This window comes from Nipponia nippon, unplaced genomic scaffold (assembly GCF_047370975.1).
Source record: "Nipponia nippon isolate SJK-2023a ecotype South Korea unplaced genomic scaffold, ASM4737097v1 scaffold_7, whole genome shotgun sequence".
NCBI classification, from domain to species: Eukaryota; Metazoa; Chordata; class Aves; order Pelecaniformes; family Threskiornithidae; genus Nipponia; species Nipponia nippon.
This window is the reverse complement of record NW_028262391.1, coordinates 36,346,413-36,374,123: the sequence shown is the minus strand read 5'-3', so window position 1 is coordinate 36,374,123 and position 27,711 is coordinate 36,346,413. Positions and strand designations below refer to the sequence as shown.

General features: G+C 41.0%; 1 protein-coding gene and 1 long non-coding RNA gene across 3 annotated transcripts in view; one reads left to right on the top strand and one right to left on the bottom strand.

The window, feature by feature from the left end:
* LOC148051008 (uncharacterized) overlaps window positions 1–23,775 on the bottom strand; it is a 40,400-nt gene extending 16,625 nt beyond the window's left edge. The window contains exon 1 of one of the 2 annotated variants that reach the window (XR_015700541.1): window positions 23,689–23,775. This is a non-coding gene — a long non-coding RNA (uncharacterized LOC148051008). Of the gene's footprint in view, window positions 1–19,933; window positions 20,102–23,688 lie in introns of those variants that run through there. The other variant, XR_015700540.1, reaches the window with a different exon arrangement.
* A 494-nt stretch (window positions 23,776–24,269) lies between these two features.
* Window positions 24,270–27,711, top strand: part of CHD9 (chromodomain helicase DNA binding protein 9) — a 101,296-nt gene continuing 97,854 nt past the window's right edge. The window contains exon 1 of the mRNA XM_087738668.1: window positions 24,270–24,892. The gene's annotated coding sequence lies outside the window, so the exon portion shown is untranslated. The remainder of the gene's footprint in view (window positions 24,893–27,711) is intronic.

The following is a 27,711-nucleotide window of genomic DNA, read 5'->3' as shown; positions in this document are numbered from 1 at the left end:
TTCATTCCAATCAGATACATTGGAGTTACATAGTAACTATGAAGATAGGTCAATGAATCAACTTTTACACTCAAGAATAGACAGAACTTAATATGTACTTCAGTTTTTAAATACTAAACTAGATTTCTGATGTGTTTCTTAGGTAACACTTTCAGATTATTCAACAAATAGAATCGCTATTTATACTTAAAAGTCATTGCAACAGAAACTGTTTCAGAGCCAGAGAATTTAAACAGATACATACACATTTTGGGTTCTGTTTTAAAAAAAAATCAGTTAACGCCCAAGATCTAGGGCTTCATTGATTTCTGCAAGACTACTTTAGATTCAGCACAAGCTTCCAGGAGGCAATGTTGGACTTCTCATGCAACATCCATACTTTTGCTTGAGTATTCATGCAGGGAGTTCATCAGCTTAGATGGCAGTCTCGCACCAGTGTCTGTAAACACAGATTTCCCTAAGATCTGATATGCAACTTCCTTTTAACTCCACAGCCTGTCAGTAACAAAGATCAATCCCTTCAAGCACAAAACGCCAATAAACAACTTGCTTAGTTCATAGTTACGGACTGTATTTGGAGCACATCAATATCCAGTTTCAGCTTGTTCTGTCACATGCTCTGTCCCTTATAGCTAAATTCTGGACAGCACTGGCAATTGTTTCTATGCCAGGGTCTTCATTATTTTCTTCTTCAGGCTGTCCTCCACACTTCTGGACAGATTCCAGAACTGTTGGGCTCTTAGTGGTATTGCAGCCCATTTTGGTCTTAAACAGTCAATGAAAGGATTTTTCTCTTTTTTTGGTAGATGTCTATAGAAGGCTCCCTGCATTGCAGGAATGAAGAACAAGGAAAGGAACTCCAAGCTAAATAGCCTTCCCTATTGTATTGTTAAGAGCAAGTACATTTGGTTTCTGTGACAACCCCCTGATCCTGCCAATCAAGCACTGGCTAATAAAGAGCTATGGCTTACTGCAGCCAGCAGAAGGCAAGTTTTCAGACTAGGAAACTGTTCTTAATTAGTATTTTTTCCTAACAGAGTAACTCACATTTGCCTTGTCCAAGGAAGTCTGCTTTATTTTAACTTTTAAACATCCTAAAGCTGAGTACTAGGAAACAGTGGCTGACTACAGGGAAAACCTATGTTGTCAAAGTAGCAAGTCTGTACAATCTTGTAAAACACCTTCAGGATCATAATCTATACTACTATGTATCTACCAGGTATTTTAAACAAACAGTAACATCTCCATAGTTTTTGTTCCTGTTGCTCTAATAGCTTTGAGTCCACAACTTTCAAGTTCCAATGCTAGTTTTAGAGCTCCTTGATCCATCCTCAAGGGATAAATAGTTTGCTCAATTCATTTATATAATCCAGTTCCCTCATTTAAGTCATGAAATTATCATTTCATGTTAAACATGACAACTTCTGTAACAAAAAATTGGGCTATTGGTATGCCCTAAGGTCTTTCCTGTTAACAAATTAGGCTTCTGTTTCAACACCGCTGTGAAGTAACAGTAGCAGAGTGATTACTAAACCCACCACTAAGTAGGTGATTTTATAGAGCTTATGTTTTAGCACCATGCAACAACTTCTGATTTTTTTCAAGCTTACTCATAAAATGTTTGTCACCAACAGCCACAAGAATAAGCCCAAAGAGGAGGGAGACACCTTGTCCAAGACACTAGTCTCCCAGAAGTGACAGAAGTCCCTGTGCCCAAACCCTCTTAAAATACCAGCTCGAGTCTTAGACTTAAATACAAAACAATACCCCCAAAATCTCTCAACACTGGAGTAGCTTGAAGTTTTCAGTTGAAAAGCAAGACTGAATGCATACACTCAAAACTCAAGCATGTCTGACAGCACATCTCTACCAGATTCTAAACCAACAAACCAACTCGCATTCTAACCCAGCAGACAAAATTTTCTAATAAGTGGTAGATGATGAGTTCACAGTGACTGGCTCATACTACCATCTACCTACTACAAACTACCTACAAGTCAGCAGTACCCTCATATACAGATAGACCTCAATTATTTGTTCCACCATGAAAAAAAAACCTTCTCAATTTTTTAAAAACAGTTAACTGCAGAGGTGTATTTAGCTAAACAAAATATGCCGGTATTTCACAGGACTATATAGTGGAAAAGTGCTCAACAGTACTAGATCTTACAGCCAAACGTATCCTATGGGCTTCCACAAATACATATTCAACTATAGAAAGATCCTTCCTCCTGCACAGCACTCAGCAATGCATTGATATTGAGCAGCAATTCTCCATAATATACTCAGGGATCAAGAGAGGACAACCTCTGAAGAACTCTGATAGTTGTAGGGGACCCATCCACCAAGTCAGAACAGAAAGAATTTAGGAGGCAAGTTCCAGAATCATTTCTATTCCAAGGCTAAGGCTAGTTTAACCCCAGCTGATCACAGCGCATGCAGCATCCAGCAGCTCCAGAAAAAACAGAAAGGAGCTGAATGGAAGCATGGGGAGAAGCAGAGGAGAATTATAGCTGTGCTGGAACATTTTTGTAATTATTTCCTTACTGTTTTTAAAAGCAGTCCAGGACCACATTTTCTCTTTCCAGTATAAAATCAGAGCATTTCAGCCAAACCCTCTAAAGCAGGCTGAGTTTCACTTCAATTTAGTGATCTTAGCTATTACTGGCAATACTGGAACATCCAACATAAGTGGCTTTCAGAAGTTACCTTGGCTTAAAGTTACATGGTAGTTTGTCAGACTGAGGTCCACACAATCACAAACAGAGCCATACACATGCACTACTTCTTCAATGATTAGCTACTCAATCTATGTGACAAGCACAAGATGGCTGTATGGGACTAAGCAGGCCCTTATCTTCTAGATCTATTGAAAGCTGCATGAGTAAGCTTCATCACTAGGTGCTAAACTGCACATTTTTCCTGTGTACACTTTAAAACTTTAATAAAGGTACACTAAGGTGAACTGTCTTCACGGGAAATAAAGACTGATATTAACATGGAAGAACAAGTAAACAGTTGCCTCAAAGATGTTCAACGGAAATAAATTGGGAAACTCATTTTCAGTTCTTTTGAGGTAGAAGCTATTGAATTTGCTTCATGATATTTAAGGTTCTGAAGGAAGCACTCTTTTTTGCCCCAAATTAGGGAGGATCACCAATTTGTGCATCTGAAGCAAGTCAGAACAGCACCACTGAGTTCGACACCATGACTCCAAACGCTTCTCAGATTATTGCCTCTGCCCAGTTATCACCAGAGGCAACATCACTTTCTGCTTTGAGGCTCACATTCTCTTTGTTTTAGTAACTGCCATTAAGCAAGAGTTATTTTTGTTCACATCATTACTACCCTCCATTTTGTTCAACTAACATTAGGAACACCCAGTCAACCACTTGCCTTTACGATCATTGGTAAGTAAACAGAGCAGCAAAAACATACTTCATTAAGAAATACCTGAGGAACATACAGGTTCATGTATCATATCAGTTTTGGAAATTTAATTCATACTGCTTTACTCTTGCATTTAATTGCATGTACAGTCTAGATGCCAAAGCAACTGTAATGTAGTTACTGAACTTTGGAATTTGTATCTGTCAGACCGCCTTAGCCCAGCATGCCTGTTTTAAAAATATAAGAGAAGATGGAGGCATTCAGACTTTAAATGGACATGGGTAGTTTTTGATTTTGTAAGGAAAACCCAGGAACACAATTCTATGCTTCTGCATTTCACAATTTGTATGTTTCATCCACTTTAGTATACTTCCTCCTTTTAATTCAGGTAGCCCTTAAGAGGCAGAATGGTATTCCTCCTAAGGACTACAATCAGACAAAATCTCAGCGGTTCCCCAAAGTACTATACCTGTATAGGTATTAATGATTCTGGAGTGTTTACTGGTCTGCATTTTCAGAACACTATCTCAAATTCCCCACTAGATGGTAGCTGAATACTATGTTCATCGTGCAATATTATACAGTCCATGGGTAGCCACAAGAGCTGCACCTGATGATTACAATTTTACAGGATTAATCATTATCTTTTAATAAAAATAAGACATGCTCAGAGATGACAGTCTTAAAGATAAGCAGTAACTAGATAATTACACTATCCTGCTACTTAAGACTACTTTGATCTCATTGCATTCCACTTTGTTAGTTCAGTTTTGTTTGCGATAGTGGGCAAACACATGTTTGTCAGCTTTTACAGTCAGGTATTTCTTTGGAACACCTCTTAATTTAACACATTTACTTCCTTCCTCTGTTGAAAGAGAGGGTCTTTTTCTGTAAGGCTCTTGATTGCATCCCTAAAAAAACTGAAAAATTCTAAAACTGGTTTCTTCAAAGTGAGAAATCATTCAGCTAAAGTACTAATGCCCTGCTTGTATTAGTAGCCTAAGGTTCAGTGCAATTCAGACAAGCGTCATATATTAGAACTCGACAATAAAAGCAGAAGCACTTTATATAAGTATTTGAAAAAAGGCTTAAGGTGTTATTGATTATACTTACATCCCATTCTCAAAGTTTCTGACCTCCCTCTACTACAGTCTGGCTGCACATTGTTTTAGCATCTGGGCAGCAGTAAGTGTACTGATGTGCTACAAACTTAAACAGCAACAACTAGCTTCCATTCAAGTGCAGCAAATTATTGCTCCCATAGCAGCTAGTAGTTTTTCCATCCCTTGGTTCCTTTTCAAAACTGGAAGTGCATAATAGCCAAGACAAATGAGGTCTACAGCACGGTTAAGTTTAGAATACTACCTCACTATGTTTGAATAAATGAACTAAAAGACAGTTTCTACAAATGAACTAAAAAGACAACTTCTTTCCTTTGTCTACTTATTAAACAGACTATTACTTGCCAACTGCTTTTATAGAAGCACCCTGAAAGCAGCAGAGAAAACTCCACATTGAAACATATTACTGAGCATGTTGTGCAGTCTTAATTGAGTGTATTTGTACCCTTTATTTCCCATGACAATAAGGGAGATCACTTGATTAATCTCATGATTAGCCCATCATCTCCAAGGTTTAAAGGCTGCCTAGAAGACCTCATTTACAAAGCAGTCTCAGTTTCATTGTGCTTCTCCTAAGATCTGAGTTGAGCAGCTTCCATCTATCTCCCCTAAAAAACAGAAGAAAACCTCCTCTCAAAGCTTTTGTAGGAAGTGACATACCAAATCTAAAGATGACAGCCAACATGCAATCATAAGCAACGTGGGCCATAAGCACGGCAGATGAATCTGGCTGATGAAAAACTAGGAAGCAGCTAACTGACTTCTGCGAACTGAATGCTTTAAACCACTCAAGCTACATTTCAGTTTCTGACTTCTTATCTTATAAACTCCTGTGTTAAAATTCTAATATTTTAAGGAGTCTAGGGATGGGGACTAGTAAGCCAGTTCACTGTGAAGAGAGTCAGCTACATGAATTACAGATATACAATCCAGTAACAGAAGAAACATTCCAAGCTCTTAAAGGGCAAATTGAGAACACTTTCCAGCACAATCTTTGAAAAGCATCCAACATTTGAATAAATTATAGTTTAAATGATAAAGTGATAATCATACAATCAATGCCTTGAATCTAGCTGAACAGTTTTATTAAGACAAAAGAGAATGAAGAAACAGATATTTGGGTCCCAGTTTACCTAGGCTAGACTGAGAAAGTTAGAGGAAGCAAGGGAGACCAGCCTCAGAAGTCACATAACACATGAACATGAGCATCCCCATTTGCCTGGCACATCTCTTCTGCAACTCTTAACAGCTTTAGCTAGATTCCATTTCTTAAAGACCCTATAGTGACCGATATGACCCTGGGCATGCTTCCTCTGGAGAATAAGGATTGCTTTCATCTTCATCCCAACTTTTCTCAATCGAGCTTGTAAAAACAAATGATTGATTAGAACAAGTCTCTAACGAAAAAAGAAACACAAAACTTAGACTTCTAAAGATTGCTTCATGTTTCTTCATTTAATAAGTACACATTTCAGTAGCATAGGAACATCCCCCAAAGTCTTTATTAAAAACTGAAGAATTTGCTCACATATAATACAGGGTCCTCAGTCTAGTATTTAGTGTTGTACCTAGCTCAAACATTGAGTTGCTTTGGCAATTACAGTAACTGAAAAGACAAACAATACTTGTTCAAAACTGGATTATCTAATATACGAGCAAAGACTCTACACCATCTAATCAAACAGCTAAACTGCCAGAGTTCTTGCTCATTACTACAGGTAATGTATTAGAAGTTTTTGCAGATGTGACCCCTAAAAGTGTAAGTCTACTGGAAAGCAAAATCTGGTATTAAAATACTTCAGGCTAGTTAAATGGATTGTGCAGGAATACATTATGGCTTTATTTCATACCACAACTACAGAACACAATAAGATATTAGGCCTACAACTGGTTTTGGGCAGGAAGACTCAACTTCTTAAAGGAAAGACAGCAGTCTTCAAACAATTTGAATCCCTGCATGGACAAATTCTGTATCGGAAACAGCTGCATCTTCCCACAGCAAGCAGGCTCAGCACACCGTTTCCTCAGGATCCCTGAAAAGTGTTTTCATAGTATGAAATACAGCTGTACACTGCTCCAGTGATAATGTTCACTCAGCACTGCCCACTGATGACAAGGCCCATTGGCACGTTCAGAAGAATTGCCTTCTGTCATGCATTTAGCTAGTACATTTATGATTTTCCTCCTACTGACTAGCAGTTTTTGACCACCAGCAGCCAGATCCACCTGGTCAACCACTTCCAAGCAAGAAGAATGAACTGCAATTACTTTGCAGGTACACAAGCAAGATACTTAAATTTTGTGGGTACTATAATACATGACTTCCTTCCCCACTACTGTGTTCTGCATTTCCAGTTAAAATACAAAGGAAGTGTTAAAACTTTCAGTGGCACATAAAGTACATACTGTCATCCCTCTATCTATTTACCAGAGATTTTTTTTTAATTTGAATGCCTAAACTAGACTGCTGACATTCTGTACTTTATTAATTATGGTTCTTTGAGAAGTGGTCTGCCTACCTCAGATAAGTAACCTTAGTGGATTTTGCTATGAAATTCATGTCAAGTCACTCTTGTTTAGGTGCCAAATAACAATATGAAAAGAGACTATTTCCTAATTATTTTTAATGAGCAGACATCCAAGATTAATTTAGCAGTATACTCTCAAAGGAATGCCTACTTGCTATTTATTAACCTAAAAGAGTAAGACAGTAAATAGCTCAACAGAAAACTCATCCATATATGCCTATCTTTGTGTCTCAATCCTAACATGCTGTTCTGTTGCTGTCAAATATGCCCCATGTTTCTGTACACTAAGGAGAAGGAACCATGACAATCTGTTCTCTCTTTAGAAACACAAGCTGTGTTTGGCTGGCTGAAAAAAAAAAGTCTGTCAAACTAGTAAATATGTTATAGGACTTGACAATTTCACTGAACTAAGTTTAAGAACTGAGCTTTTAGAATTCTTAAGTGAGCTACATCACACTAAACTTTGTGTGCATGCTTTTTAACATCATTAAGAATGGATCTCACCAAATTGTTAAATGCCAGATTTCTGCCTTCTGCCAGGTGAGGGAGAAAGACAGAGAAACAGCAAGCCTACAATATGACATGCTAGAGTTAAGGACCCTAAGCTTTTGTCTATTTTGCCAGAAGGCAAGGTTACCTCTGCAAAGAAAACACACACTACAAATTCCCCACATTAAATTATTATTTATCATAAATTGTTTTCTCTTTCATTGGAAGTCTTGTTACCTAGCCTGAACTGCAAACCAAAAATAATTTCCACTGATGATCTAACAACTATTCTATATTAGCCAGATTACATACAGCTTCCTTCCAGATTTACTAGTAGAAGGATTCTTCCATGTCCTTGAATATCAGAGACAGCACTAGACTTTAAGTTACATGGTTTGTCACGAGAAAATAGATCACAGTATCCTCTTAGCAACTACTGGAAAGCTTATCACCTAACAAGGACCTGTAGACAGCGGTGGGGGCGAAAGCCCACAAAAGACAAACCAACACTATTCTTGTTATTATAAGAAGACATGTCAAGCTACTTTACCTGCTGCTCTTCCCCACCCCTCATGCCCAATTACAGAAGTATCCACTTACAATATTTCATTATCACACACACAAAAAAACCTACAAAACTAATTTGAAAAGGTGACTTATTTTTCCAGTTTCCCCTTCTGTATCCTAGATGCCTTGCTTTGCAACTAGAATTTTTCAAAACTCCTGAAATCTAGAACACACGTGTCCTAATGCCAAAATCTGCATTACAGCAGAGCATCAATAGTCTATTACACAGTTCAGTGTTGCAAAACAGTCTAAAAAACTGAATGTTCAAGTACTGCCTTAATACTCAATGCCTACAATAATGCGTCAAAAGATAAACTTAAAATCAGTGCATGTTAAGGGACATACAAACATTTTTGAAGTGAATAGTTGTACCTGTTAGAGATGTTAGCAAGACATACACTTTTAAGTTAAGATCACTTCCACTTCAGACTGTTTTAATAGTTAAATAATATACCTTCCTCTAAGCAGAAAGCAAACATCTTAGATTTACAAACTGAAATCATGGTCTTCGTTCCAAGTTCTCAATGTAAAAATTGCAGTTTCACCAGCAACAGAACCTGCTTAGAAACAGGTTCTATCATGTTTGGGACAGAATGAACAATGAAAAAGCAAAGAGAAAGTAGGCAGAGCTCAGAGTGGAAAACTCAAACTAACGCATGGGCTGATGAGGGGCAAGTGCATCTTTTTTTCTATGGCTTGTGAAAGAGTTGGGAAATCTACCAACTCAGGGTGGGGAGCACCAACATATAAACCCAAATATTTTAGGTCCCAAATAGCTCATTGCAGAATCTTAGAGCACAGATTCATAACTTAGGGATTCCCATTCTGCATTCCAATAAAGGCAGACAATTCTCTCAAGTGACTTACCAGTTTTTCTTTATATGCAAGTTTCGCTTTAGTTACCTTAGATGTATCAAGAATTATTGTCTTACTGTCCACAAAAACACAGTGTTGAAGTGCTACAGTAGCAATATCTGGTAGGTCTATATGGTTAATTTGCAGAACTAGTGTAATAACTTGAAAAGTATTAGGACAAACAACTGATCAATTCCACAAGTTTCACCTATTCAGACCTTTTAAAATCTGGTCTCAATATTTTTCATAGTACCTTATCTAGCTAAGCTTATCTGTGGCTCCAGTTGCTCCATTATTTCAAGTTATTACAGAGATTATTGAGCTTTAGTCATTAATATAAGCAGCTATATCAAACATACTATTTATAGTTTGGAAGCAGCATTCCTAAACAGCCAGATGCCCACCACCAGACAAAAAACTAAGTACTAATAAAAAAGGTAACAACACTATTCTATGACAACTTGAGGCCACCAAATTTTATACCAGCCAAGGTGTTACACCTACTGCAAAACTGTGAACCAAAGTTTTAAATATTATTTTGAAAGCTTTGCTGTTCCGCATCTTCAAATTACCAAGGATATTTAAGTTAAATAATTCTTCCCGATCAACTTAAGCTATTCTACAACAGCCACTCCTAACATTATATCTCATCAGCTATCTGGACTCTCAATATTTTCATCAGCTCTTTTGGAGTTTGTTATTTTAAGCCACTGCAATCCGTTATCCAAATCCTAGTGCCATCCATGAACTCTTCATATCAAGGGCATCATCTGTATTATGAGTCTTAGCCGAGATCCAGAATCATGTGTTCATTCACTTAGCTAAGGTTTCTACAGTCGTTGAAATTCTAACTAATTTTGCTGAGATCAGAAGACTTGCCATGAACTCACTGGGGCCATGATTTAACTAAATGTCAAAAACAAAATGGCAAAGTCAAATTTTGGCACGTTTAAGGAGCTGGAAGCACACAGAAGAATCACTAGTACCCTTACCCTCATTTCAAGATAAGGCACATTAAAAGTGAATATCAAGACAATAAATATTCACAAATGAATTCCAAGACCAATACCTTAACATTCGTTTTTTCAAGTTTTTGTTTGCATGGGAAAACTAGAACAGAGGTATTCAATTTATTCTAAGAGGAGCAACTTATAACTTAAAAGAAGTCAACTCATGTAGCTAGAAATAAACAAGCAGGTTCAAACTGGACAATGAGACTGGTAAAAAAACACATGTAGGTTAGATATACATCAGGCTTTTAGAAAAGTGCTGTTAGTTCAGCACACTCATGAAAGTGCTGTAGGTTAAAAAAATAAATTGAATATAGTCAACAGTACCCTTCTGAATAGAGGATTATTTTTTTATCCCTTCATAAATAACAGAAAGGAGAGGTTGAACATCCATTTAGTTTATCTAATCATATCTTCTGCCCACTACTTTTTCTCACAGAACATTCCACTGTGCTTTGTCCAGTGTAGCTATTTTCATAAGAACCATGTTCTACCTCTCGTTCTTTCATGCTCAAAAGCTTCAACCGCCCATGAGAGCTATACCTATTGATCACGAATCCTTACAAGACAATTGGATATATAGTGCTGTCAAACAAATGAGATTCTACAAGAGTTGAAGCTGTGAAGATTTAGAGTAGCTAGAAAACAAGATTATGTACTTAAACTACCGCAAAATTGAACAAAATAGAAGGTAACTTAAAAGAACAAGAATAAAAGGGAGCACAGAGCACTTCTGTGTCTTTTTTCATATTTGACAGTTAGTCTGTTCAACTTTGTGCAACTAAAATAATCAAAGAGTTTGATATTACCTAATTGGTGTTATTGGTTGCTGCATATATGCACACACTTGGTCAGTTTGTACTTATTAAATCATTCTCTTGAAGGTCAAACAATAAAACTCTGCTTAATATATCAGTTCTAAATCTTGCAAGAATCCCATTCTGACATCAGAGAATAAGAGTTCTACACATTCCCGCAAGCATCTGCCTGCAAGATACGACAGACAGCAATGACAGCCTGACCCAGTACCTCTGGAGTCAAAAACAGCTTAGCAAAAAAAGTAGAAAGCCAGACCACAAGCTAGTACAGGTTTACTGCATTCTGAAGTTTTATTTTTATAACAGTATCTTAAGCATATCTTATCACTAAGTTTCAAAGAAACACTGTCCTGTCATTCTGGTTTTTTTTTTCTACCGGGGGATTTATGACATGGACATTTTCTAACCATAGACAATGTGCAACAATTTTGCAAATAACTATACTGAAAGAGGTCTGCAATTTGGATGGCAAAGGTCACATCAGAAACGCTTTCAGTCTAAGACTATGACAAGTTAGGAGAGAAATCAGTGCTTCAGCAACATGTTCCGGGTGTCAGATAAATACACAGAAAAATAGTGTGCCGCCCCTGCCAAGGCCTCCATCAGTGTGACAGGTCATGACTGTGATAAACAGTGTATTCCAGGATGGAAGGGTCTTCAGTTCCTATGAAGCATCAGTAATCCTTAAAAATAAATCAAACTAGGCATTTCAACCACCAGTTCAAAACCGATATGGCCACAGTAACTTTTTTGACTTTGCAACAATACGTGAAATCTCTATCACCACAGTGATAATTACTTCAGAGATTATAGTACTTTAATCAGAAACAATGTGGGGGAAGAAAGCTCCAGTTAACCTATAAACTTCAGAAGTAATGATTTCACAGTGCTACCAGAAAGTTACAGGGAGTTTTCCTTTAACCAGAGAGGACATAGGCAATTGAGAATTAGCTTTATTATTTTGCATCTCATAGCAAGTTTTTACATAATGTGACCAATAGACTTTATAGTAGACTCTTGATGCAGTGAATCAATCCTTTCAGCTGCACAGAACGAGACCATCACTTTGCAGAAAAACCTAGATTCAAAATAAACTCCATCAGTTGCAGTCAAATTTACCCATTTCTTGAAGAGTCCAGTTACTCAATTCTGTCAACAGAAACCAGAAGATTTAAGTCCCAGTATACAGCTCTCACTTAATGAAACACCTTCTGGGAGAGTCCTTGATCTTTTTCTCTAAAGTTTAGTTAGCAGCTACTATAGACCAAATAAGCCACCTAACACATGAGGAAAGGTACCCTGATACTTCTGTAGAAGCTGTGCTACACATGCTAAGAAAATACACCATAACCAAAATGCTCTTCCCAAAAGACAGTGGAACCTGATTTTGACAGACAGTCTGTTCAAGGCTATTTGCTCTTTGAGCCAAGCAGAATGCACTTCACAATTCATTTGGAATAATTTTTAAGAGGTGGGGGAGGTGCTCCCAGAACACAGGTGAATAAACAACTCAAAATGGAAAACAGGCAAAGCTACTCAAGATGGAGGAAACAGGTAAGCTGGTAAGAGCAGCTGCTGAGCCAGGTAAAGGGCAAGTTTCAGGGGAACAGGTATCAGAGAAAGTAATCAGACACCAGAAGACCAAGCATTCCCGAGAATTAATTTGCACTGAAACACAATACAACCCATGCCTCAGGATTACAAAATGAGTCTGTCTGTATCCCAAATAAGCAGAGCCTCCTCCATCCTTTAAGGCCTCTCCCTTAAACACCAAGCTGTTCCATACAGTAACAGAGATGCACCTTGAGTGATCATTTCTCAGCAGAAAAAGCCCACACAGGATTATCTGTAGACACAGAATGAGAGAACTGGACTAGTGACTGCCAAGGGGAGGCATGTCAAGCATATGGGGGCATGAAATGTATATTAGCCCTTCAACTTGGGGTTAAATTCATCAAATGAATACAGCAATATTTAAACATATGTGAACAAGTTCAGACAAGTGGACCATTTTCCTCCCAAGCTTGTCAAATACAGCAGTTCCTGAGCTCTGTAGGGCCATTTATGGCTTGAAACAAACCTACAAGCCTCAGCAATATATTGTCAACACAGAGCTTTGGATAGAAGGTTTAGTCCTAAAGACAAACTGAATTAAAGAAAAACATACTGACAATAGTCTGTGTTTTTTTATTTATTTATTTCTGAGACTCTTGTATCAATGCAGTCAAAGTAAGACATTCGAGTATCTTATTAAACACTTCCTGTAGTTGAGTTCTCCTTTGGGGCAGATTGTCTCATAGGGGAAGTATCTTCTTTCTTGTGTTCCAATAATATCTTCCTAATATTATCGTTAACAAGAATGTTGGGTACATAAAAATACTGAAAAGTTTTGCTATTTCAGCTTTAAAGACCACTTTTCATAAAAGTGCTGAAAAAGGCTGCCCATCAGCTCCAGTTAAAAAATAAATGCATTTGCTAATAGGGTTCAGAGATTCTTGCTCCCAGTGGAAGTGTTTAACAGCCAAAAAAAAAAACCAAAGTAAAGGACTTCTGAATTAATTTGTTATTTTAATTAAAGTTCTTTCTAGCTCTACCTTGAAACCCTCCAGTTCAACACAGGTCACAACAGCGACAGAGTCCAAGCTTAACACTACCATTGGACAAGCTGCTGAAGCAGAACTTCCACATCTAGAGCATGAGCCTCTGTTTGCAAACTAGGCTCATTAACTGGAATTAAAATTCCAGTCCTCACACAATTGACTGTTAATCATGACTTAGTAGCTCTTCATAAGGGGTAAGTTAAGGAGTAAAGTATTCCAGCTGGTTAATATTTTAAAGTTAGATCATAGCAGTGTCACCATGTAGATTTGCAAATGTACTGCAATACACTGCTGTGATTTATTCCTTCCCACATAGGTTCACATCAAGTTTAGTAAGTCACACTCTTGTGCCATAGACAGCAGTTATACAACATTTAAAAAAAAGACTCCATTAGGCACCCAGTGACTGTTATTTGTTCTTGATGCATTATTTACCTAGACATTCTTATTTAAGAAAAATTGTTCTTGCCCTATTTCAAAACTGCACTGTAACAAGTCCACCCTGACAGCTCAGTTGTCTTAACATCCAAAACTCAAAATAGTTGTCCCTGCCTCTCACCAATATGAAGTTCTTATTGTTTAAACAAAAATCATCTTCCTTTTTGACATTACCTTCAGAGCACTGCATAAAAAGCAAGTTTAAATTCTTCAGCTAAATCCTGCTCTCGAGATCCTACATTCATTTTGCTATCAGAAGCTTTCCTTACTCTACTGAAGCACCTTACACTATTTGTTACTCACTTCTACAGCAATCTTTTTCTCACTGTACATTTGGATGTGTCTACTAGCTTTTACTAGCCCCCCCCTTTCCAGCTTGAGTCATAATCCTGTAGCATATATGCTTTTCAAAAGCATAATAAAACATTATAATAAAGTACAGTTTCTCCTCAGTAGATTTTTATGACCCCTTTAGCTATTCATATAATTTGCTTCCAAGCCTGCCTTCTCTATTCAGTGATATATGCGTTTTTGTAACTTAGAGTTCATGAGTTTCTATATCATTCAATGGGAAGTAATTTCAGAATTGAAAGAGCCATTACGGAAAATTGTAAAACCAGCTTGTTACAGTGAATTTCTTCAGCAGGTAGACCCTAAAAATCCAACCATTTGTAGGTTGCCAGTCTCTTGTATTTCCACTGAGAAAAACCATTCTAGACCAAAAGTTTAAATCCAATGAATGAGTAGATTAAAGGTAGCCAATACAAAAAAGGACTCCACTTTAGAGTTCAGACAGTATTTAAAAAGTTACGTATTTACAACTTCAGTATCAGACCCAATATCTTCATTTGTTTAACTTATAGCACAGATTTAAATACACACCAAAAACAGTTTGCAGAATTAGGAACAATTCACCCATAACAACTAATTCTTTCAGGAGTCAGACCTTGAGGCAAGAAAACGCTATCAAGTGTTAAAGCAAACATGTTCCTCCAGCTGTTTGCCATACTTATTGGACATAATAAACTTGATATGCTGGAGGCTATAATTAATCTTTACTAAGTGAACACTCCTCTTATGATGACTTGCCTACTGAGCTGTCTAATGACACTTAAGGCTTTGATAAGTAAATAAATTAGTTCATTATGGTCAGACAGTCTTCTTTTTTAAATGAGATCACAGATTTCTTTATGTAGCTTGCCTTACTCAGTCATCACCAGCTACAATACTTTGACCCTGAAGCTGACAAAAGGACATCCCGTTTCAAAGCTCTCGACTCAAATTTCTGCATTACTTTCAATAATTTAATTTCTTTTTTAAAACAAAGAGCTGGCAATCTTTACAGTTAAGAGCTTGGTTATTAAATTAATTATGCTGACGAGTAACAATATTATTTGCCTTTCTGTTCCTAGATCTATCTCACAGCAAAGCTTGTGTCTCACAATAATGTGCACAAAAGTAAAGTTGCAGTGCCCTCTTGTGAGCAGTCAAATCTCATTTTTGCAGAAGTAGTTTTGGCATTGATATTGTGAGGGTTGGGCAGCATTTGTGCTACAAACTGCCTTTTCTTAAGTAGAAGCATGGCACTTTATATCTACACACTTCCTTCCACCTAACCATTCCAAAACTGATAAAGATGCTCATATAAAAAAATGAAAGAATATTTGAATTCCACTGAACTCAGTAAAAAGGGGAATAGACTCCTTTCTTTATTCCTAACTTCCAAACAAGAGAAACCAAAAATCAGTTTCTTGGAACCGTTATCACAGATCACAATCTTCTTTTATTACATGCTACTAGAAAAAAAAACAAACCACAAAACCACACGCGTACACACAAACTCAAGAAACCTTCCTACAATTTAAGCATTAAATAACTAGACTGACGAAGACTGAAGGGAAAGGTAACTAGTGGTAGAACTTTTAAAAAGAAAAAAAAAAAGGAAAACAGCTTGTAGTAAGGAGAATAAAAGCAAGAAAGCAGTTGAACAATCAAACCCAGTATAGCCAAAATGCAATCCTAATTCCTAGATGTCCAGGGGGAACAACGAGAAGATGGTGATAAAAGTCTGTACAGGCAATGTATGGCTAGTTGGATAGAACAAATACTTAAGATTTCATTTTTAGTGACCTACAGTTAGAAGTTAGCTAAAAGTCAGCAGTTTAAGTCATTCCAAGGTCAATTTTTGTATTCTACAGCATTACAAAATACAAGATCAAATACCTTACAAATACCTTAAAATTTACTAAAGTTTTATGGCACCAATAGAAAACTTAAGTGACACAGAAGGACCAGAAACAGTACCATACACTTGATCCTGTTGCCTAGGAAGTACATGTTAGAATTAACTTTCTGAAAAGTGACAGCATGTTATCTGCCAATAAATATTTTGCTAAAAGACTCAAATTTCTCATTTCCCTTGCACAGATCTGGTTTATTGTGTGCAGTAATAGCCAACCATTGAACAAAGACAATTACCAGTATGCTAAGCTGCACATTACTGTTTCAGTAAGGTTTCCACAGGTAACATCTGAAAAGGCGTTTAAGTTTAGTTTCACCATATTCTTGCACTTCATGACTGGTAAAGATGTTTCACAGAAACGAAACTTAACACAAGAAATGCAAGCCAGAACATTTGCAAGTCTTTAAGAGTTCATCTTACCACATTAACTAATCACTTGTAAGCAGATGTTAAATATTTGACTTCAGCCCAGACAGTCAAGGTCCAAAGGAACTTCATTTGTTTAGGCCCAGATCCAAAGAATTATTTCAACTGAATTTAGGCACACAGGTCCAAATTGCTGCAAGACGCCAACGAAACAAAACCTCTCTCCTGTGACTTTCTAAAACCACTGGCAGACAGCCACATCTCTGTTCTGCCTTCAGCTCCCTCTTGGAGGGTTTCAGTACTGCAGACGAGCAGAACAGCTGCAGCCTGCTTGTGTGGCTCTTACAGTACTCAGGCTTTACTAGGGATTGCCTAAATCACTTTAGCCAGATGACTGCTGAATTCCACACAGTTCACCTTGAATCAGTCCTCAAGAGAAGATACTGTGGGGCACACAGACGTAGAACTTCCTTGGTTTAGAAGTTTTACAATCAGTACCCTATGAAAGTTGTATGGCAGGCACAGCAGTCACATCGAGCCACTCTCAAAGTGTACTATAGAGACCAACAAGATCTCTGGTCTAGAGCAGATGATCCAAGTTGATTACTGCACTGCATGCATTTTAAGTGCTCAACTACACAGTTTATAGAATTCAGTAATATTACCAGTTACTCCATGATACCTTAGGAACTCACAAGACAAGAATTTGCACAAGCTATATGGTACTGATGAAGTTTACATAGTACCAAATTTGTTTTACACAGGTCTTGAACTGCAGATCTGGCTTCTACATATATCAAGCTAAAAGCAAAGGGAGGATGGTTCGCTTCAAACATGCAATGCATGACTGACACCAAAAAAAATTATTTTTAAAAATTCGGCTAGGAGCAGAGGAGTTTTAGTCTAAGTTAACAATGCAGAATTATAAAGAACACACCCTTATTTTCAGATTCACGATTACTTGGCTATTAACTCAGTGCAAATTTAAGGTTTACTTACTGAAGCCAACACTGACAAGAGATTGAATCACTACTTCATAGCTTCATTACAAGTTTTGTAAAGCAACCAAGGATAATCCACATTTCTCATCAGACAAAAAGTTGGCTAGCTGGTTTGGCATGTTACATTATTTAGATTCGCAAAACAAATTTCTGAACATGTTCAAGATACCACAGGAGATTTCTGAAGACATTCTAGGGATCTGGTATTAAAAAAAACAAGCTTCAGGAAAGCAAGTTCCTGCCAGTCCTCCAGCCCGTCTAGATCTCTGAATGGCAGTCTTGTCATTGAGCACATCAGCTGGTCCTCCCCCGTTTTCATGTCACTTGCAAACTCCTCTAAGCAATTGATTGCAAACTCCTCTGAGCAATTGATAAACACGTTAAACCAAACTAGTCTCAATATGGATCCCTGTGGTATTCTGTTACCAGCATTTGTACAGAGTATTAAACACTCTCCACGCTCAATCATCCAACCAGTTTTCCAGTCATCTGGTTATCTGCCTATTCAGAGTACAAAGTCCTAACTTGGACATATGAATATTGAAGGAGATGGTGTGAAAAGCCTTGAAAAAGTTGAGATAAGTAACATCCACTGCCTTCCTGTCATCCACAAAGCTAGTAATTTTATCATAGAAAAATACTCCACATCCTGTAACATTAGCTCTTGACTACCACAATAAGGACATCTTTAACTTTACTAGCCGCTAAAACATCGGCTTCAAAGGAAAATTAATGTTTTAACAGCTTCAGAGCAAAAGTGTTCTGTATACGAAGACCACAAGAGGGCAGCAAAAGCTTTTTACACTTGGTAACAAAAAGTTTAGTCTTGTATGTCTGATTTAGAGTACCCATTCATACTGCTCAGTCACGCTCTGCTTTATCAAGTCATTGCCTTACACAAAACTAAGATATCAAGCCTTCAAACACCTATCTGTGATGACAGGGCTCTCATGAGGCAATACATGCATGCTGCACTATAGGAAATAAGTCAATTTCCAGGGTTTATTTCATTGGCTTAGTATTACATGAAGAGTAAAAGGGAACTGAGAGTAAAGCATAAAATAATTAATATTAAAAGTTTGATGCCTGTTTTGTGGCAGTACACATCATATAAAGTCAGCAAACAAACAGCATTTTACACCAAAGTACTACATTAAAACTTAACATCTTAGGGATTTACTTCATATGCTGCTCACAACTGATGACACTATACATACTAGTATGGATGTCCACATTACATAAAACAGTATTTCCAGCTGAATTTTCAGAGGTGCCAAAGAGGACCCAGTACATAGATCATACCAGTACTCCTGTGTTACTATGTTTTCTGACAAGTTTAAGGGGCCACAACACTACTATCTGATTTTACAGCTAGTTTTAGACTGCAAAACAGTCCTGAATCTAGAACCCTAACAAGTTTAGTAGAGCTACATGGGCAAGTCCCACACACCTATTGATTATGATTAGTAACCCTATTTATAGGACAGCTGTTCTCAACTATAATTTCATTTTTCCTTCAGGAGGGTTCCTTCCCTACTACAGTCTCGGAATACAGTGGCTGACAAACTAGTAACATACTCTTCCATTTTATTTTATACATTCAAACTACCTGAAGAGGTTCTAAATCTCCTTTTTAGCTAGTCTGAAGTGTTTCCCTATCTAGTATTAGAAACTAGATAAAGCTCTACACTGATACTGCCCTTTCTTCCCACTCCTTACCAAACTTTTACGAGAGGCTTTGAATCTCTAACATATATCTGATTTTCCCATAGTATGTGCTTACCACTTTCACATGAGTAAGAACACCAAAAACCTTCAACAGGGAGTAGAAGTTACCACTAATCCTCTATCCATCTTTAAAAAGAAAAACCCTGTGGCTATAACTACTCAAATATTCCTTCCAGTAGACAGTCTTCTCTCACAACACCTAAAAATAGCTCTTTGCATGTCCTACCATCAAACAACAACAACAACAAAAAAACAAAACAAAAGGAAAACAGCAGCAAAGAACAGAATTCAGTTCTAGCAGGAGGCCCATTACCATCTCACAGTCAGGAGCCAAACACCTCCAGGAAAGTTTTTTTTTTTTATTAAAAAACAAAAACCACACCTCTACTTCAAATCCCTCATATGGTACTGCTCTCCTTTCTCCTCCTCATAAGAGGTACTTAGTCCTTACTTAAGAATATCCTAGAAGTTTTCCCTAAATCAAGAAGCAGTTCCCAGCTCCAGCAACCTTCAAAGCCAGCCCAGAATAATAAACACAGTCCTACAGTAAATAAATCCTAGTAAGAAGTATTTAACAGCACAAAACTTCAAAGGGAATACTACACTCACTCTAAGCTCTACATTCAAAAATCAAGTAATGGTATATCCATTCAGTCTCTATAGATAGAAACAAACAGAAGAGACTTAGAGATAAAAACAAGAAAGATACACTTTTAAAAGGTTCTGACTACTGCATTCACTTTCAGCATCTTCCTTGCTAGCACAACTCAAAATACTCACCCTGTTATCAGATCACTTAAACTACTTCCAGGCTTCCTCTAGACTTCAGAAACAGCATAAAAACTCCAACGTATTTCTACTTTAATAAAACCTCTTAGCTGCTAGTGCTACACTATCTTCCATCTCACTTGAAAACTCCTCCATATTCAACCACTCTATACACAATCACGGCAAAGCTTCAGTGTTGTCTTATGTAGCCCAAAGACAGTCAGGTGACCTTCAGTCCTGTGCTCCACCTGGTCATCAAAACCTCCAGCTCTGCTCTTAAAGGGCTACTTTCTTCCTAGCACAAGTGCCTAGAAGAGGTCCTGTATCACCTTTCTTCTTTGAACATGATCTTTACAAACTACACTTTAAACCCCAATTCACAAATCTCCTAAGTCTCAGCACCCAGATTCACAAACTGGCCTCAGCCTATCAAGATAGGAACTTCCATTCTCTCAAAAGACAATGCAGCAAACCTTTGCCAAAACCTAAAATTGGTTACCCCCAGCAATCCCCTAAAAAATATGCTTTTAAAATTTCTTAATGAAAACATAATTTAGTAAAAAAATACTTTTTCAGTAAGTTCACATTTAAAATGTTCTCCTTTCACACTGCCTACTTCATAACATTTCATTTTAGTACTGTCATTATGGTTTTATCAATTAACAGTGGACTTCTGCCTGTCATTGTGGCAGACAATCCAGCTATGGATGTAGGTGTTTGAGAAAACAGCAATGGAAGCAGTTTTAGAAATGAGCATTTTGATACCCTAACTGCAGGCATACTCAATTTACATCAGTAGTTTCCAGCTGCCAGGTAAACTTTTAGGACATATCATCCTGAGAGTAAAACATTCTAGCTGCCAAGAGATTTCCATCTTACAAGTAGATTACTTGCAAATTTAATTAGCAATCAGATTTTTATTTGTAGTTGTTTATCATAATAGGAAAGGTTTATATGCAGAATTCCAGCTTCTCTTTCTGATCCATACCCTTGGACGTAATTGTTCCCACACACAGAGTCAAAAGGATTAAATGTTGTCCTAAGCTAAGAAGATTTATAACCATACCCTGGTTTATATCTGCCTCTGCAGGGCCGTGAGAGAAACCACCTGCTTCCATGTACTTACTTGCATCTGCAGTGTTTCACATCTGCAGGTGTACAGCGTAGCTGCTCCTTGCAGGAGCTGCAGTGTATATTCCAGACCAAACCAACCTGCAAACTGCCAGCCAACAGCACAACAAAACCAAGCAGAGCTCCCCAGTTTGAACTGTGTGGGAACCTATGACTTTGAATATATTCAGAGGTAAAATGTCGTGAGTTTACCCTCACCTTGTAGACTTGTTAATGGCTCCAAAAGCCATCCAGAGAAAGGGTTTTGTTCCCTATTCATGCTGCAGGTTGCAGAGGCAATGCACCAAGCAGCCAAAACACCTCAGCAAGGGCCGGGTTTGCATGGCACTACAAGTCTTCACCTGCATCACAGGTTCCTACCAGGCTTTCAGAGCGTGCCTACAAAGACAAATGAAGAGTTGCTCTAATAGCAGCAATCTGTGCAGACAGCTGCTCTTTGCTTTCCCAAGTCACACAGAGTGGCTACTGAGAAGGATCAAAGCAATCACTGTGGCAACAGTGGAATCTCAGCAGCTGATTCAGTGCATGTGAACTTCATTCCAGCCCTGACCTCAATACCCCTGCAGCAACTTCCATAGATAATCAAAGTACAGGAAACCAGGCAAGTGCAGCAACCGATTTCCTCTGCTGTTTTTTCTTGGAAAATTTTATCCCACACTCACAGAAGGATAAAGGATGAGTGCCGTTGTTTTGAGCACACAGGACTTCTCCCCCTATAGACTACAATGTGTTACAAGGCACGCACATGGTAAATCCTAAGGCAGAATAAATTGCTATAGTTCTATGGGAGTCAAGAGCATAAAAAATGCGTGTGTTCTAACTCTGTTGTACATGGGACATCTGAAGAAAAATATTTATGGAAAATAAAGGAGGGAAGGGACATAGTATTATTCCACTCTTACCAAACCCAACATTTCAGAAGGGTCATCTGTATGCTATGACAGATCAAGGCAATATAATTATATTGTGAAGCAGTGGTGCTGAGAAAACAAAGATCCCATAAAATGTATAAAACCTGCTAAAATCATAATTGTTTGAAACAATAGTAGGATTTTGGAGTGGTGATATAAAGGGGCATAAGTTTTGACAGAAAGAAAATTTAACACTGTGCAAAAGCAATCTCATGATATTGACATGTTTAAGAAAATGAAGCCCAAAATGAAAATCAACATTTAATTCTGCACATTTAAGCAACCTGGTTTTTTTTCTAGATTCTAAGAGGATCCATTCAGACATTAAGTGTTCATGAGATTCAACGTCCTTTTGAGCAACAGAATAATCAGTCGCATGATCCTATTTTCAGTCATTCATGTGATTTATCATTCTAAGCCTGTGCTCTCAACTTATGACATTACCGTTCACATTATCTACAGCTGAAAGCCCTTCACAATGTTACAATAGTGTTGATAGCTTTATTAAGGAAGTACTACAATTGGCTGGCTAATTTTAAGAAAAGGGTAAAGGCCGCCTTTTTTCCATAGAAATATTTGCTTCTTTCTCTATGGAGGTTAGAGAAGCAGAGACATACCTGTTTTCTTTTAGAAACCACCAGGATGAAAAAAAATCAGGTATGTTCATTTTTTTAAAGTTATTCTCAATTGTTAGTGAGAGAAATAAAAATTAGTAAGAAGGAAAATCTACAGGGCTGGCTAAAAGAAGAAATTTCATACAGAACCTTTGGCATAACTGCTAACAGTAGTCCTTCTGAATAGTCTGAGAGCAAGATTCAAGTTTTAGCCATGAAGGAATTGAAAGATAGGGAAAAAGACAAAGGTGCTGTAAAGCTAAAACATTCAAGTAGCTTGCTTAAACGTTTGCCTTCTGGAACAATACTGAGTAATAACCTACCTTACGTTTGCATTTATAGAAGCTCAGTCGAGCCATTTAGAAACTCTGAAATCAATTCATGTATTACAATATATAATTAAGCATTTAAGACACATAGGAAGACTGATATTGGGTATAATGACAAAATCTTATCTTAAATGATATCCTAAATATAGAGGCAACAGGTTGGAAAAAAACTGGAAGTATGTCCCTAGTTCCCTGCCAGCAAGCTACAGAAGCCTTAGGATGAGATTTCTCATTACCTCTGTGCATATAGTCCTCTCAGGCACAATATCCAAGTGTAGATAACTGACTGGGAATTCTCTTGTATTCCTGTAATTCTTAATTTAGTCCTTAGGTCAACTCTGCAAGAGTTATGTAACTGCTCACCTAAAGAGCTTTTTCTATTTATATGCCACTACAGATAAAAGTGCAAGCGAGCCCCTTCAGTGATTCTCCTTTCAGCCACACTAGAAACGCACTCCTCCAGCTTTTTGCTCTGGTCCCCTGCTACAGGCAAATGGGCCCTGCAACAACTTTGTTGCTCAAGACTCTTTAAAAATTACTTCAGATAACATGAACGTACTGTGTTTTCTTTGTTAACTGCTACTTCTAAATTTTGATGTTGACATCGATACCTGGCATTTAATGCACTTTGCTTTATATAATCGAAAAAATATTATGAAAAAGCAAAGGGAAAGTTAACTTTGTAAGAATGCATGTGCCCTGTTAGCATATTCCAGCGATCCATTTGAAAATGGCTTGACGTGGCGTGCCTGAGGTTATGTCTGGTGGCCACCTTTATTTACCTTTGAAAGGCGGGAACTGTCCTTGCTCTCTCCCTGACTTGGGCTTCAATGCAAAATCTGGCGATGCCATCAATAGGCCAAACTAACTGACATCCTGGTCGCACAGGCTCTCCCTAGAGAGAGGGAGGGAGTCATAGCTAACTAACAGGCTGGATCGCGAGCGGAAGTGTGAAACGCACCCCAACTATTTTAATAAAGTGAACAAACGTCGGCCGAGGCGGGAGCCCTCCTCCCGTGAGGTAAGGCCGCGGCAGGAATCCCGGCCCCGGCGGCGAGGCGAGGCGAGCTCGGCTCTGCCCCGAGGCGTTAGGCCGCCCTCGTCATGAGGAAACCGCCGACAGCGACTGCGTAAGCGCCTCGCGGAAACGCGCCGGAGCCCCCAGTTTCCCTTTCCCAGGGAAAATCCCCGCTCCCCCCGCCGCCCGCGGGCTGGCGCTCCGGGCGGGCGCCGCTCCAGCCGGCGCCGCGGCGGCCTCTCCTCGGCGGGGGCGCCGCCGGCAGCGGGGCCTGGCCTCTGCCGGAGCCTCCAGAGTAAACGCGCCCGGGATTGGCTTCTGCCAGCGAAGGGGGCCATATTGGATCAGCTCGCCCCGCCGCTCGCACACCATTTTATCGGCTCCGCGGCGGCTCCCCCCGCCCCCGCTCCCCGCTCAGGGCTGCCCCCTCCCGCGGGGGCTGCGGCGAGAGGTGAAGGTGTCTCGGGAAGGAAATTCGCACGCTCCCGTTTCCCCTCCCCGCCTCCCGCGCACACTCCTCCCCTGCGCACACCCCTTCCCCTGCCCGCGTCCTCACTCCGCCCTCCTCTTCCTTCCCCCCGCCGCCGGGCCCCCTCCGGCCCCCGCCGCCGCCGCTCACACCCCGCTTCCCGCTTCCCTCTTCCCTCCCTCCCTCCCGAGGCGCCGTGTCAGCGCGCGGCGGCGGCCCCCGCGCGGGCGGCCAATCAGCGCGGGGGTGACAAATATGCAAATGCGCCCCCCAGCCCGTCCCCGCGGGTTCGCTGGGGCCGGTGGGGTCGCGGCGCGGAGCGAGTGAAACTTCGCCCGCAGCCCCTCCCGCCCTGTCCGGCTCTGCCCGCCCCGGCCCGGCCCGGCCCGGCCCTGCCCGCGCGGTGGGCGGCGGGGGGAGGAGAGCCAGTCACGCCGCGCCGCCCTCGCCCGCTCCGCCGCCCGCCTCTGCCGGCCTGCGCCAGCCGCCCCGCCACCCGGTAAGTGCCGCCCTCGGCCAGCGGCTCCCTGGGCGCCCGGGGGGGCGGGGGGAATCCCCGAGGGGGGAGGGGAAGCCGCCGCCGCCGCCGCTCCTGCCGCCGCCTCTGAGCCGCCGCGTCTGCCCGAGGCCGCCCCGGCGGGGAGCTGTCAGGCGCGGGGCATCGCCGCCGCCGCCGCCTCCTCCTCCTCCCCGCGCGTGTGCCTCCTGCCGGGCAGCGGCGGCGGCTCCAGGCGCTGCCGCCGCCGCGTAATGGCGAACCCGGCGGTGAGTACGTGCGAAGGGACGGGCTGCTCCTCGCCACCTCCGGAGCAGGCCGCGCTCCAGGTGCCGGAGACACCGGCTGGCCCCGGCGCCCCGTCGGCCCCCCCTCCGCCCCTCCTCCCGCCGGAGGACGGCGCGGCGCGGCCTGCTCGCCGCCCGGGCTCTCCTCGCCGCCGCGGCTCGACCTGCTTCCGCCCCTCGCCGACACCGGCGGCGGAGCCGGCGGGCGCGGGGCTCCTCGCCGGTCCCTCGCACCTCGCCGGCGGAGGTGGGAGGAGGAGGGGGGGCGGCGGCGGGGCGAGCTTTTCCCGGGGGCGGCGGGGGTGGAGCGGGGCAGGAGGGAGGCGGCGGGGCGGGCGGGGGCGCCGAGGGATGCGGTCCCCGCCGCCCCCGTCCTCCCTGCCCCGCAGCGGGGCTGAGGCGGCGGCGCGGGGCCCGCGGGCGGAGGGGCGGCCGGCGGGCGGGGGCAAAGTTTGGAGAGGAGGATTCGGGCCTTCCCGAGGTAGCGGGGTGGGGGAGAGGCTGGATGTCCTGCCCCTGGCCTCTCTCAGGTAGGAAGATGGCAGGGCGAAGGGGAGAGGGCTGGTCTCCTCCTCAGGGGAGTCGGAGGAAGAGGTCGGATGCCCCTCTCTCCCCCGGCGAGGCGGTGGCAGTGGGAGGAGAGGGCTGGGTGGCGGAGGGTAGGGCAAGAATATCCCCGGCCACCTGATGTCGGTTAGGAAGGGGGCTGCGTGGCAGGGAAGGGATGTGGCACCCTCCCAGGCAGAAAAGAGGGAATGTTAGACCTGGTTTCTCGCCACGCAAGATAATAGAGGTGGGCAGGGGGAGGAATTAAAATAATTTCCCAGGGCAAGCGAAGCGGTAGGAAGAAGAGGAGCTGAGTTTGGCAGCCCACTGGCTTGGATCCATGACAGCAGAAAACGTGGGAGCTGGGGAAAGGAATATGGAAGGGGGGAGGGTTGGCACTGGGTGAGGTGTGGCTGGGGGAGATGGAGCTAGGCAGGCAGTCTGCTGTCCTCCTGGGCTGGAGGATTTCTGGGGTGAGGAGACCCGGTGGCACGTGGCCGCAGGTTCCCGCTGCATGGGTGGAGGCTTAAAAAGGGACTCGGCTGTGAAAGTGCAAGGTTGGAATTTCTGGACTGGCGCTTTCCAGGTAGGGGCTGCAAGCTGACTTTCTTTGGGGATGACAAGGAGAGGATTTTGAGGCTAGCTTGGTACTGTATGTATATAGCACTGGGTGGATAGGTGGCATGCATCTTTATTCTAGTGAAGTGGAGAAATTATGCCACTTCATACTGAGGCTTAAAGCACTGAGATGTTAAAACCTCTTCATTCCCTCTTCACACACAAATTTTTGTGAACAGGGATAAAAAACAGGTGAAGAGAGTCCAGAATTCTCTCATTTGACTGTATAGCTTTGACATTGAGGTTGACGCATACACTTTTCTGTTCGTAAGAAATGGTTTGCACTCCTCGCTGTCTTTGTATCGTAAGTGCCTTGAATCTAGCAACTAAAAACTTCCTTCAGTTCATGAAAGCTGTTTAACTTCGTCAGTGTGAGAAGATACAGCTCAGTCTCCCTCCCTTACGTAGAAGAGATCTGAACCCTTTAGTGTTAATAATGCGTACTCATGGGGGGCAAAATAACAAACTGCGAAAGAGATAAGATTTCTAGTTCTCCTCTTGTGTCTTCTTTGAGACTTTGTTAAAAAGTAGCTGTAAAAAGTAGTCCTCCCCTCTGAGGAAAACTAGGCCCATCAGTTTTAAGAACTCTGCATCTGTTTTTAAACCTGTGTCATTTGACACCGTCAAGTTCCCATTTGGCAGGTATGAGGTAATGTAATTATTTCACCTTGTTTTACATGTAATCATTTGTATGCAAATATAAATATGTTTAGCATTCAAGGCAGAATATTAATATTCAGTCACCTTTGAGCAATATCTGGATTTTTAGCCTAGCTCTGAGTTTTAATTTATTGGTGCATAGATCAACTTCTTGCTAGTTTCTTTCACAAGGCAAATATTTTAAAATTAATAAGTATTTCTATCTTATACTTTGTTAAAGAATGAGTAGCAGTTAGCATCGTTTGGTTTTACCTACTCACAAAGTTTCTACACGCCCCCAGCCCCGCACACCCCCAGCTAAGAATGACTTTCATTGTTCCTGCATCTGGTAGGTGAGGCTTCCAAAACACCGGGGACTTCAATGCCCAGTTTTGGTAAACCAAAGAGCAAAAATTAATATACATGTTCTTGAAAGTTAACCAATTCAGGGACACATGTGCCAGGCCCTATGTGTAAATCAAGGGCACACAGAGAAGTTGGTGGCAAGTCAGGTAGGATGTGAACTTAAGATATCAACAACTCTGTGGTTACTGCCCATTGTGAACTCTCTAACCTTAAAGTAAATGTGAAGTTGCTTTCTGTTTTTTTTCCCCCATTGGCGCGTAAGCCACGTCAATTTACTTTGCATTTGTAAGACAATGAGGGCAGGCACATAGGTAGTTACAATGCATCTGCGCTGGTTTAGTTTGTGCTAACTTGTATGTGTTTAAT